Raw genomic sequence first — 10,915 nt, forward strand, 5'->3', positions numbered from 1 at the left:
TTGGTTTGTAAAGGTTGTGGGGGAAATGAAGCTTCAAAGGGCCAACCTGAAGCTTGTCTGAAGGTTGGAATGAGCTGAGCTCCTGAATTTGGCCAACTTGGTTGCTCCATGCTCTCTGCTGTGTTGAGATACAGTGAAGAGGGTAGATTGGCACTGCAATTTATCCGTCGGCTGTAAGGCTAGTTATGGACACACAAATCCAATTAGTGCCCTTTTACTCCTTAATTAGAAGGGTTTTATTGGGATCCCAAGTGGATGAACCGGCTTGCTACAGCGCTTATGAAAATCCTTGCGATTTGCCGAATTAATAATTGTCTTGCCTGAGCTATGGAAAGGCTTGTTAGTAGAGCTGAACAAACAATGGATTGATCTTGCTGCAAAGGAATTATAATACCAATCCACAGCATCCTTGAACTTGGGATTATCTCTATAGAGAGTAAACTCTGGAGGCAAGGTTGATTGAATCCATGTTGTACAAAGCCTTCGTTGGGCTGATTCTTGTCAGGCTTGCACAACACACCTATAGGCAGAACAGAGAGTAGAATAGTGTCCTTCAGGGTTTTGTTGAGTCTCTCTGTAAGGTCCATTCCAGATGGTAATTTGTTCGTTTTTCAAGAATGTAGGGAGTGTAATTTCTGAAAATATCACACAATGGTAAGTGCTTTCTGGGTTTCCCAAAAGCTACCCATCTCATCCTGTTGTGACAACACTGTCCCTAAACCCAGATTTGAAGCATCAGTTCAAAGTAGAATTGGTTTTGAAAACTGGATTGGTTTTAAATTTGCCTCTTTGAAGACATACATTTAATGCCCTTGTGAAGGAGTTTTTTGAGTGACTCTGTGGCTTAAGCAACTTCAGGAGCAAACCTTTGTTGAAAAGTTGAGCATCAATCGCTTGACATTTTGTGGGATTAGGAACTTTTCAAATAGAAAATATAAATCCTAAAATCTTTAATTCGTTGTAGGTCCGCTACACCTTTTTTTTTTTTTTTGGCTTGGTACTGACCTTTCGGGGGCTCTACCTTCCACACACACACTAGATGTCATCACTTGCATAGGGGGAGAGTCCCTAGGTGAGGCAAATCAAGATCATGGTTTACGGCACTAAGTCCACTTGAAAAGGCTAGCTATGAGGTCATTGTGGGATTCTCACCTAGTGGAGCCAAATGGAGTCCCATTGCAACAAATCTACAACCTCAAGCAAGAGGAAGGTGAGACCAGACATGACTACATTACTAGAACTAACTATGCCCATAAGAGATACAAACCCCATAGAAAGCTAGATTATTTATCTCCTAAGAATAAGTTGGCTTCATGAACATCTCTCTATAGGTCTAGAGACCATCTTTCATGAGTGTTTTAGTGAGGCAATAGGTCTACTAGTAGACAATATGCAAGGTAGTGATGTAGAAGTCACCCCCCCCCCTCACCAAGAGATACGGGATGCATCATCTAAAGCCTTAGCAACTAAGTGCGCAACTAGCACTAGCAAGAGTCCTAGTCAAGGGCATGAGCATGGATGAGCTAAAGAAATACAAACACAAATAAATGGAATATCTTATCAAAATTTAATTTAATAAAGTAAGCCCATGGGAGGGTAAACTAATAAAAAAGACAGATGCATTATTGCTAATTGTGGTCCATTCTTTGATTCTATCTATCATTAAAATGTTCTCTTGATTTATCATCTATCATAAGATATTTTTTTTTGGCAAAAACATTCTCTAATTAAATGTTTCTTGTTAAGAGTACCATTTCTGGTGTGCAACCAAGGAAACACTATAATGAATAATCAAGAAAGAGTGGATAGAAAATTGCCCAAAGGAGGATTTGATGACAAGAATGAAACACACTTAGTAAGAAAGAAAGAAAGAAGAAAAGAAGAAAACCAATCTTCATGGGTAAGATTCTTGCTTCCCCTAATATAGAAGTCTCCTATGGCATAAGAGAGAAGGACACCAAGATAAGAAAATCTTGCACTTGATCTTATCAAGAAAGTTGTTATGTGGAGTGATTTTCTTGCTTATCTATTCCTTGAGAGGATTAGGTTTTAGATCCTAGGATTAGAGCATATGATATTAGTCACATGCACTTGTGTGGATGCCATTGGACCCTGCTTTGGGTCGGGGGAATAGATTCCTTAGTTACGATCACTGTTTTCCCAGTCATGGAAAGAATAGATTACATTCTTGAGTAAATTTAGATATTATAAACTTTTGTTTACAAATTATCATCTCCTAGTAGCTCCCTTATAAGAAGCATTGAGAAAAAAAGAATCCGAATTTCCTTCATCATTCTGCCAAGTTGCTTCCTATGTTCAATTGACCTTATTCTTGCATGGTTAGGTGACCTTCATACTACCAATTTTCTTATTATGTTCTATTAACCTTATTAGATGAATCTCACTTATCAAAGCAAGTGTGGAAAAGTTGATAGAGGAGACCTATAGTGTGTACTTCAAAGGAAAGGAGAAATTAATAATTCTTACTACTTGAAGGAACCGGTAAGAAAACAAGACTTTGAATTTCCTTCATCTTGCCTAGTTTGTTCTATTGACATTATTGGATGGGTAGACCTTCCTGATCAAATCATTAATTGTGGAAAAGTTAGTAGAGGAGACCTATAGTGTATACTTTTAAAAAAAAGGAGAAAGTAAAGAAAGATAAGATAAGAGTAGAAACAAGTATTATGGTTACAAAGGAGTGTGAATGGGTCTTTTGTATAGATGTGTATAACTTAGAAAATACGTGGAATATTATGATCCTTACCTCTTGCCATCCAATTAGCAAAACTTATTGGGACTTAGTGGACAAGGTAGTGCTAGAAACAATTCATTTCCCTACTTGCTCAATAAGAATAAGATACTGGAGAGGATCCTAACTGACCACAACCATCTCTAGGTACACTATGAATACTTGGTTGGAAATATTTCTTGTTGGGAAGTGAAAGGAAGATATATCTACCTAGGATGTGGAAGGAAGATAGAATATTCCCTTGAGAATAAGCAAGAGTTGGAGTACCTTTAAACCTTCTTAGTGGAATGAGAGAGATTCTCACCTATGAGTAAGGCAAAGAAGGTTGTTGGGAATAAAAAGAAAATGACACAAGGTTATAGTTATGAACCAATGAATTAGAGACAAAGCAAGAGAAAGGCGACAAAGGCTGGCAAGATGACAAAGAATACTCTGTTTTACTAAGGTCTCAAACCTTTGACTTTATATATGGCATCTATTAGTCACACGTGTCAGCTAAAGAGAATGACCTGCCAATATAACTTACCTCCGAGCCAACGTTAAGAGAACTAGCCAGTCAAAGGAAGAGAGGAAGGCCAAGTGAAGGAGACGAACTGAAAGACAAGGAAAAATCTAGGATTCCAGGATGAAGAAGGTCTCGGAGAAGGAACATAGAAAGGCCAAGTGAAGGGACCAAGTAGAAGAAAAGAAAAAGGCTAGGATTCCATGGATAAAGAAGGTCCTTCACCCAAACAGAAGGTAAGAAGGTCCTCTTGAACATGTCAACTATTCAAAGGTACTTTTATTAAGGAAGTGGAAGGACATCAAGATCTGATTTTGAAGGCTAAGAAGGGTAAAGAACGAACCTCAAGGGTGGGTCAGACTATAACTTCCAAAAAGATATAAGCATTCACAGAGTTACTAGAAAGGGTACCTGATGTGTCTGCTTGGTCATATGGGGACTTGAGAGAAATATGCCTAGCCACCTACCAACACCACATTAACTTAGAGCTTGATACATGATGTTTTTTCATTGGTTCTCTCTACCAACACCATATTAACATAGAGCTTGATACATGATGTGTTTGCTTGGTCATATGGGGACTTGAGAGGAATTTTCCTAGCCCTCTACCAACACCACATCAACTTAGAGCCTGATACCAAGCTAGTAAGGCTGGGACAATACTCCATGCTAATTAAAGTTGATAACTCCATAAGCTCTTCGAGAGGTAGAGTTCATTTATCCTATGTAGCATAGGTCTTACCAATTGTGGTAGCGCCAAAGAAGAATGGGACGAATAATAGGAAGCTTACCTCTAAAACAAAACAAAACCACTTCCCTATTCCCTTCATGGACCAACTCTTAGACACACAGTGGTGGTTCTGGCCCCATGAGATGTATTCCTTTTTGTATGGGTTTAGTGGGTGCAATCAAGTTTCATAGTCAAACACGATAGAGCCAAGACCACATTTACCACTAAATGGGGGAATTATTCTTATAAGATGATGCCTTTTGGATTATGTGGCCCCCAACAACCTTCTAAAGAGTGATGAGTGATGGTGGCTACATTCCTGACCTTCTTACATCATATTGAGGTTTACTTAGATGATTTTTTATCTTTGGGAAGAAGGAACACCGTTTTGAAAACCTACTGCATTACTTTTCACACAAGGTAATAACATGCCAAGCCCCTTTCCAATCGGTGTATGGATATAACAAAAGCAATCTTGCTAGTGTGGAGCTAGAGTTGCCATCCCTTAGAGTAGCTTTATTCAAAAGACTACAAGAGCAAGATTCTAAATGACCTAATGACTTGTTCATTTAGAGTGTTTGGATGAGATTCCAAGGATGTCTATGAAATATGAATAGAGTCCACACAATTATGAAGAAAAGCTTACAACAATGATGGTTTCCTCAAGCCAAAGGTGTTCAAAGAAGATGATCTTTTCCTTGCTTATGATATAGTAAGTTCTTTTAGTTGGATAGAGTGTTTGGATGAGATTCCAAGGATGTTCCTACAATGTATATAAAGGCCACATAATTAAGAAGAAAATCTTATAATGATGGTTTTGTCAAGCCAAAAGGTGTTCAAAGAACTTGACCTTTTCCTTGCTTATAATATGGTAAGCTCCCAGACAAGTTTCAACAAAGATCGATGTGACTATTCAAAAGGTAGTGGAAGTGTGCCCCAATGGATCCCAGGAAATTCAAGTGTGATGGACAAGTTAGAAAATGCCTTCCTAATCAATGGATATCAATTGAAGTAGTCCTCCCCCGCCCCCCCCGCATGGGAATCTTGATAGGCAATGTCCCCCATGGGAATCTTGATAGGCAATGTCCCCTAGTAAAATCAAGGAAGAAGCAAGTCATATGCTAGCGAGATTCTTACTTTCTTGTCAATGATGGGTCCTTTGGGCCCTATTGTACACAAAGAGCCCCCCTAAGACTCCTTTCAACAATTGGAAAATATTATTTGAAGATTTGAAAAATATTTGTTATGTTCTTACCTTCATGGGTAAGAGTCATTAGTTCTTCCTATAGAATTTTAGTATTCCCACCCCCTACCTTTGGAAGCTTCTTTATAAAAAATTACTTCCTTACTTTTTCAGTTAGTAATCGTGTGAAGTTTGTTCTCCTTATTCCTTGTTCAAGCTCCTCCCCCATTTCCTCTTTAAAGAAAACCCTTGAGGAGGAAAAGGAGGAAACTCCCTCCCTAAGGAGCCCTAATCAGGGAAAGGTAGAAACAGAATCTGGTGAACTTTATCTACTCATCTCCCTCCTATCCATGATCTCAGTTGTTAGGATCCACCACTAGCCTTGGTTCCCTAACCTTGGCTTGCACCCTTTATGGAAAACCCTCTTCAATATGTTGATTTCCACCTCTCTAGATGGCTTCATTATTGTGCACCTCTCTAGGTGGCTTCATTATTGTGCACCTCTCTAGGAGATTTTCTCAAGATTTTTTTTAACCTGTTGGGGAGGAAAACATGTTAGCCTTGTCCTATTTGAGCCTCTCTCTTACTTTAGTAAACTCACCAAAGGTTTCATCATAAGTTGTTATATCACCACCTCCTTGGGTGGTTCTTTTCGACCATTCCTATACCACCTCCTTGTGTGTTCTTATTCCAAATTCATCATCAAGATACAATCCCCTTTTTTTGTATTAGCTCCCAGAGCTATCCCCCCTAACATACTTCCTTAACCCGCCTAGTTTGCTCAACATAGTTTCTAACCCTCCGTAGGGTTGTTATGAGAATTACTCTTGTATACTGGGAATTATATTCCTTATTTTATATTGGGGATGCTTGTGTGTGCCGTGCCTGTTTCGGTACGTGTAGTTTGATATTATGGTTGCTTATATCTCATGATGACGTTGGGATTAATTGATGTGTTCAATTAATTGTTTAACTAATGTGGATTGTGTCTATGCATATAGGTTCCGAGATGTGCGAGGGTACCAATCTAGGTGTCGCACCATACGAGGGAACTGATTGAGGTGGCACAGTATACGAGGGTACTGATTGAGGTGTCGTATGGATGGTGGATTGAGTGGTGGCGTGAAGATGGAGATTATTTGCTAATCATATATAAGAATTTCATTAATAATTTATAGCCTTTCATGTGACTAGGTTATTTAATGTCATCTATATTCTTTCGTGTGGCTAGGTTATTTTATGTACAAGTGTGCACAAGATTATTTTGTGTAAAGGCCCATTAGTATTTATCATTGGGAAAAGTTTTTGATATGTACAAACCTTAGAAACCTTGATATGATTATTAATATGTACAAACCTTAGAAACCTTGATATGATTATTAATATGTAAAGCAAAACCCAAAAGTGGAAAAGTAAGCCAAAAATTGTATGCACAACTATTATTAGCTTCTTGGACTATTTTTATGGAATACAATTCTATAAAATAATCAAGTCGTGGAAGTGGAGCTACACGCTTGAGGGGAGAGATTGCACCCAGTATTTGTCTCTTGTGTGGTGAAGTACTTTCTACTCTATCTCTTGTTGTTATTTTATTTTATGCACAATCTAGTCAATTTGAAATCAATTGTATGGTTATATTTTTGAAGTATTTATGAGTTTTGATTATTTCTTCACGAGTATTTCAAGATCTTGTGTAAGTGGTATCAGAGCTTAGGGTACTTTGATTTGGAGAATAGGGAGAAACTCACCAAAACCCAAACCCAAAGGGTAGAGTAGTGAAAGAGTGAACAACCCATGGACAAAAGCATGGGAATTTTCCGAGCCCTTGGATGGAAATTGGGATCAAGGGGTAAGGTTGAATGTCACTTTTTAATCAAAACCACCTTTGTAAAATAAAAACCACTCTTCCAAACCACCTTCAAGAATCGTAATCCTCTCTCTAATCCATATGTATGGATGGAATCAACAAGATAAGGAGATGAAAATTCTATTCTGAGAATTGCTATGACCATAATCAATGGTGGGAAATTGGCTATAAATCAATTGAGAGAAAAGCCCTTATTGTAGAAAAATAGAAGATAAAAAGTTATAATCAAAGGAAAAAAATCAAGAAATTGGTTTTTTTCCCCCTTCTCTCCACCATCCTACGAACGGCTGCAATTTCAGCAATATGGGCGTGGAAGTTTTCTCTTTCCTTTTCAATTCTGCGATGGCGACAACACAGACAAATTTCTTTTCTTAAAAAAAAAACAATCATTAGCGCTGTGCGCTGTTTATAGGCATGGACAAGCTTCTTGCAAGGCTTTATTACACTAGTGTCACGACCCGTCTCTGACGGGCAGGAAGCATTTTACATTTCCAAGGAAGCAATTTCCATGTAGTTATAGGCAAAAGAAATATGTGTAAAATCACCCTTCCTTTCCTTTTAGAATCTAGGCACATCGAGTTACACACAAACACGCATAAAGATATATGTATGTATATACATGTACGCATGTGTACGTGTACGTATAATCCATTGAAACCATACATGCTATAACTAGAAGATATGTGTATGTGTGTGTACGGCTATGAACGCATGTGTGCATGTCACATACACATGTAAATATGTGTCTGTGTATGTGCACGCACCCATAATATCCATAGATATTGTTCACACTCATACATATATGTATACATTGTTCTCAACTTGCCAACCTTCTATCTAAACACATCATGATTGCCATATATATCCATATAGAAGCTTCTAAAGCACCAAGCTTGGCATATAAATATACATCTAGCATTACAAGCCCATAAAATGATGACAATCTTAACACACTTGAACACGGCTTTAAAATAATCTTCGGACCACTGGATTCTCTCTCCTTTGGTAGTCTATACCCCGCGCCTCCATCTGGCAAAATGTATGCCAAAAAAAACAGTAGCATTGAAGATATAATTCTCGTCGAAAAAAAGTAGGATAAGGATAAAAGCTTAAAAAACTCATTTGGTGGATCAATATTTGAGGTGAACGGCATTTGAACAGGCTTGTAAACAGCAAATTGAAAAATTCTGTATTGTCCAGTGCCTATGCACTGAAAATATAACTTATCAGGCTTTTCATAATCTACAAACATTACACGTACATGAAGTTGATTTGCAACCTTCTGCAATGTTAGATTGTAAATTCCAAGGAGCCCAAAGCTTTCGTCTCGTAATTGTCTCGACCATACAAACCCAACAACAATTTGGGTTCTAAAAAGTAAAGATATTCCCTGTTGCATAAAGAATGTTCCAATAAAAATATAAATCAATTAAACAAAACACAAAAGCTACATAAAAAGGAAGTTTCTATATATGCCGTAAAACACTAGTGCTCTCTAATAGTTCGATAAATTAGAGATGCTATTGCTTATCCTTCCCAAAATAGAGGGTCTACAATTCAGCCATGAATATTAAATAGATCTTGCAAAACGATAATACCTATATTATAGCAAAATGTCTAAAAAACTTGTCCATCACCCCATAAACGAACGAAAATGATCTCCTTGCCACATCCATCCTAAGCAATATACCCCTGATATCAAATATAACACACTCTCTCTTTCTCTCTCTCTCTACACACACACACACACTCTCTCTTTCTCTCTCTCTCTACACACACACACACACACATATGGATGTGTGTGTGTGCTCAGTAGCTTGAGCCAAGCAACGAATAATATAATGGCACTGTATATAAAAGCAATCCAAAAGAAAACAAAGACTACACTTGCACATCTTTGGAAACATTCTCCATTCAAATGCTTACTTCATTGTACAAAGATATGTACAAATGTAGTCTCTAACATTTGCAAGCTGTCATTTACATTTACATTCTTCGGCATGCCATTTGCAAAACCTCCTTGTAGACAACATTGGTTGTGAAGACTTCATTTGAACCTCTTGTGCCGTTTTCATATTCCACAATATTCTTTACACACACTTTCATTGCATCGGCGGATGATTTAACACATGACATAGCAGCGTGCGATTGTCCATGTGTGGCCAGATAAAGTCCCAATACACTCAATGTTTGTCCTTGGGAATTATTTATTGACATACCAAAAGCTAACCTGACAGGAAATTGCCTCCTTCTCATGTCAAAAGGCAATTGAAGCATAGTATGCATAAATGTTATCCTGGGAATAAAGACTATGTCTCTAATGTTTGTACCTGTAATTATTTATGCTTCTATCACCTTTGAGTTAAATTGCTTGCATATCAATCTGGTACCATTACAAAGTCCCCATCTCGAGGGTCCAAATTGCAGAGCAGAATGATAGGGGCATTAATCTTTAGAAGTAAGTGTGGTGAGGAGGGTAACCACCAACTAAGTTCAAACTGTTCAAGTACTTAATTGGATACATTATTGCATCATTCTCGTAAGAAACAACAGAATCTGCACTGAGGTATTCTCTTTCAAGACCAGGCAATGAACTCAAGGCTAGTTCATTGATCTTAGCAACCTCTAAATTTCGTGGTGCAAGAATAGCACGGTCTTTGAAGAAGCATGCATAATCCTCAACTCTCTGAAGATCTTTGTATACCCATTCTACCAAACTCAAAATAGAGTTGCCATCATGGATTAACATTTGTGGTGGAATTACCACTCTGCCTTCATTGTTTGGCTGACCTATAGTGCCATCCCCAATTTGTAAAGTCCATTTGACAAATTCATGTTCTATACCATTATAAGCACTCTGTCTAACCCGCATGTTTTGGGTGAGCTTTAAAACACTCATATATATCCAAATATGTGACCGTCATAACGTTGAAACAATATTCTTGCGCAATCCCTTTGGCACAATTGGTAAGATTTGCTTGAAGTCACCACACCACCAAAGAGCATAACTTTTCCACCAAACACTGTATCACTTTGCATAATGTCCTTCAATGTCATGTCCAGTGCTTCATATGCGTACCTATACATCATTGGAGCTCGTCTCCCAAATTATTAACCTTGCAAGCTTCAACACCTTCGCTAATGAGCTATTAGCTTTGATTCCACATGTGCTAGAAACATTGAGTACCAATGGGATTTTGAAACGTGAGTGAGCTACGACCATTTGAGAGTAACAATGTGGCTATTCCAGACGATGCACATGCCAAGGTAACGTGTTTCTCTCCACGCAATCGAGATAGCAAGGCATTGTAAAGATAAGTTTTGCCTGATTCACCTGGTCTATCAAGGAAAAAAACACCACCCTGGTTCAAAGAAACAACTCTAAGGATAGTACCAAACGCTCTTGATTGACAACTATTAAGACTCCTTTCCATGGAAACAGACAAATAAGCTTGCTGAACAAAATCAAACATCATCTCTTCCATCAGTAAACCATTGTTGACAGTGGCAACACTTGATCTATCTCGAATAGGCAACCCTTTAAAATCAGCTAACCGCTTTCCATACTGGTGTAAAAGATCTTGCATGTGCAATAAAGCTTGATTCTTTGCTATAGAATGACAAACACCAACATTGACACACCCTCTCTGCTGCAATAAATGGAAAAAATCTTTTCAAAGTGTTCAAAGTTTGGCAGAGAATTCGTCCCAAAGCTGCCTAGGGTATATAGGCTCACGAAAAACCATTATAATAATGACAAACAATTGACGCAACTAGAATCCTGTATTCTGAATTGTAGCTTCATGGAGACACATGTACCACTCCTCATCACTCTCCAGCATCCCCCTGGCTTCACATGCAGCCTTAAAATATGGATACAA

The sequence above is a fragment of the Cibotium barometz genome, chromosome 55, assembly GCF_041138505.1.
Source record: "Cibotium barometz isolate CiBa-2024 chromosome 55, ASM4113850v1, whole genome shotgun sequence".
NCBI lineage: Eukaryota > Viridiplantae > Streptophyta > Polypodiopsida > Cyatheales > Cibotiaceae > Cibotium > Cibotium barometz.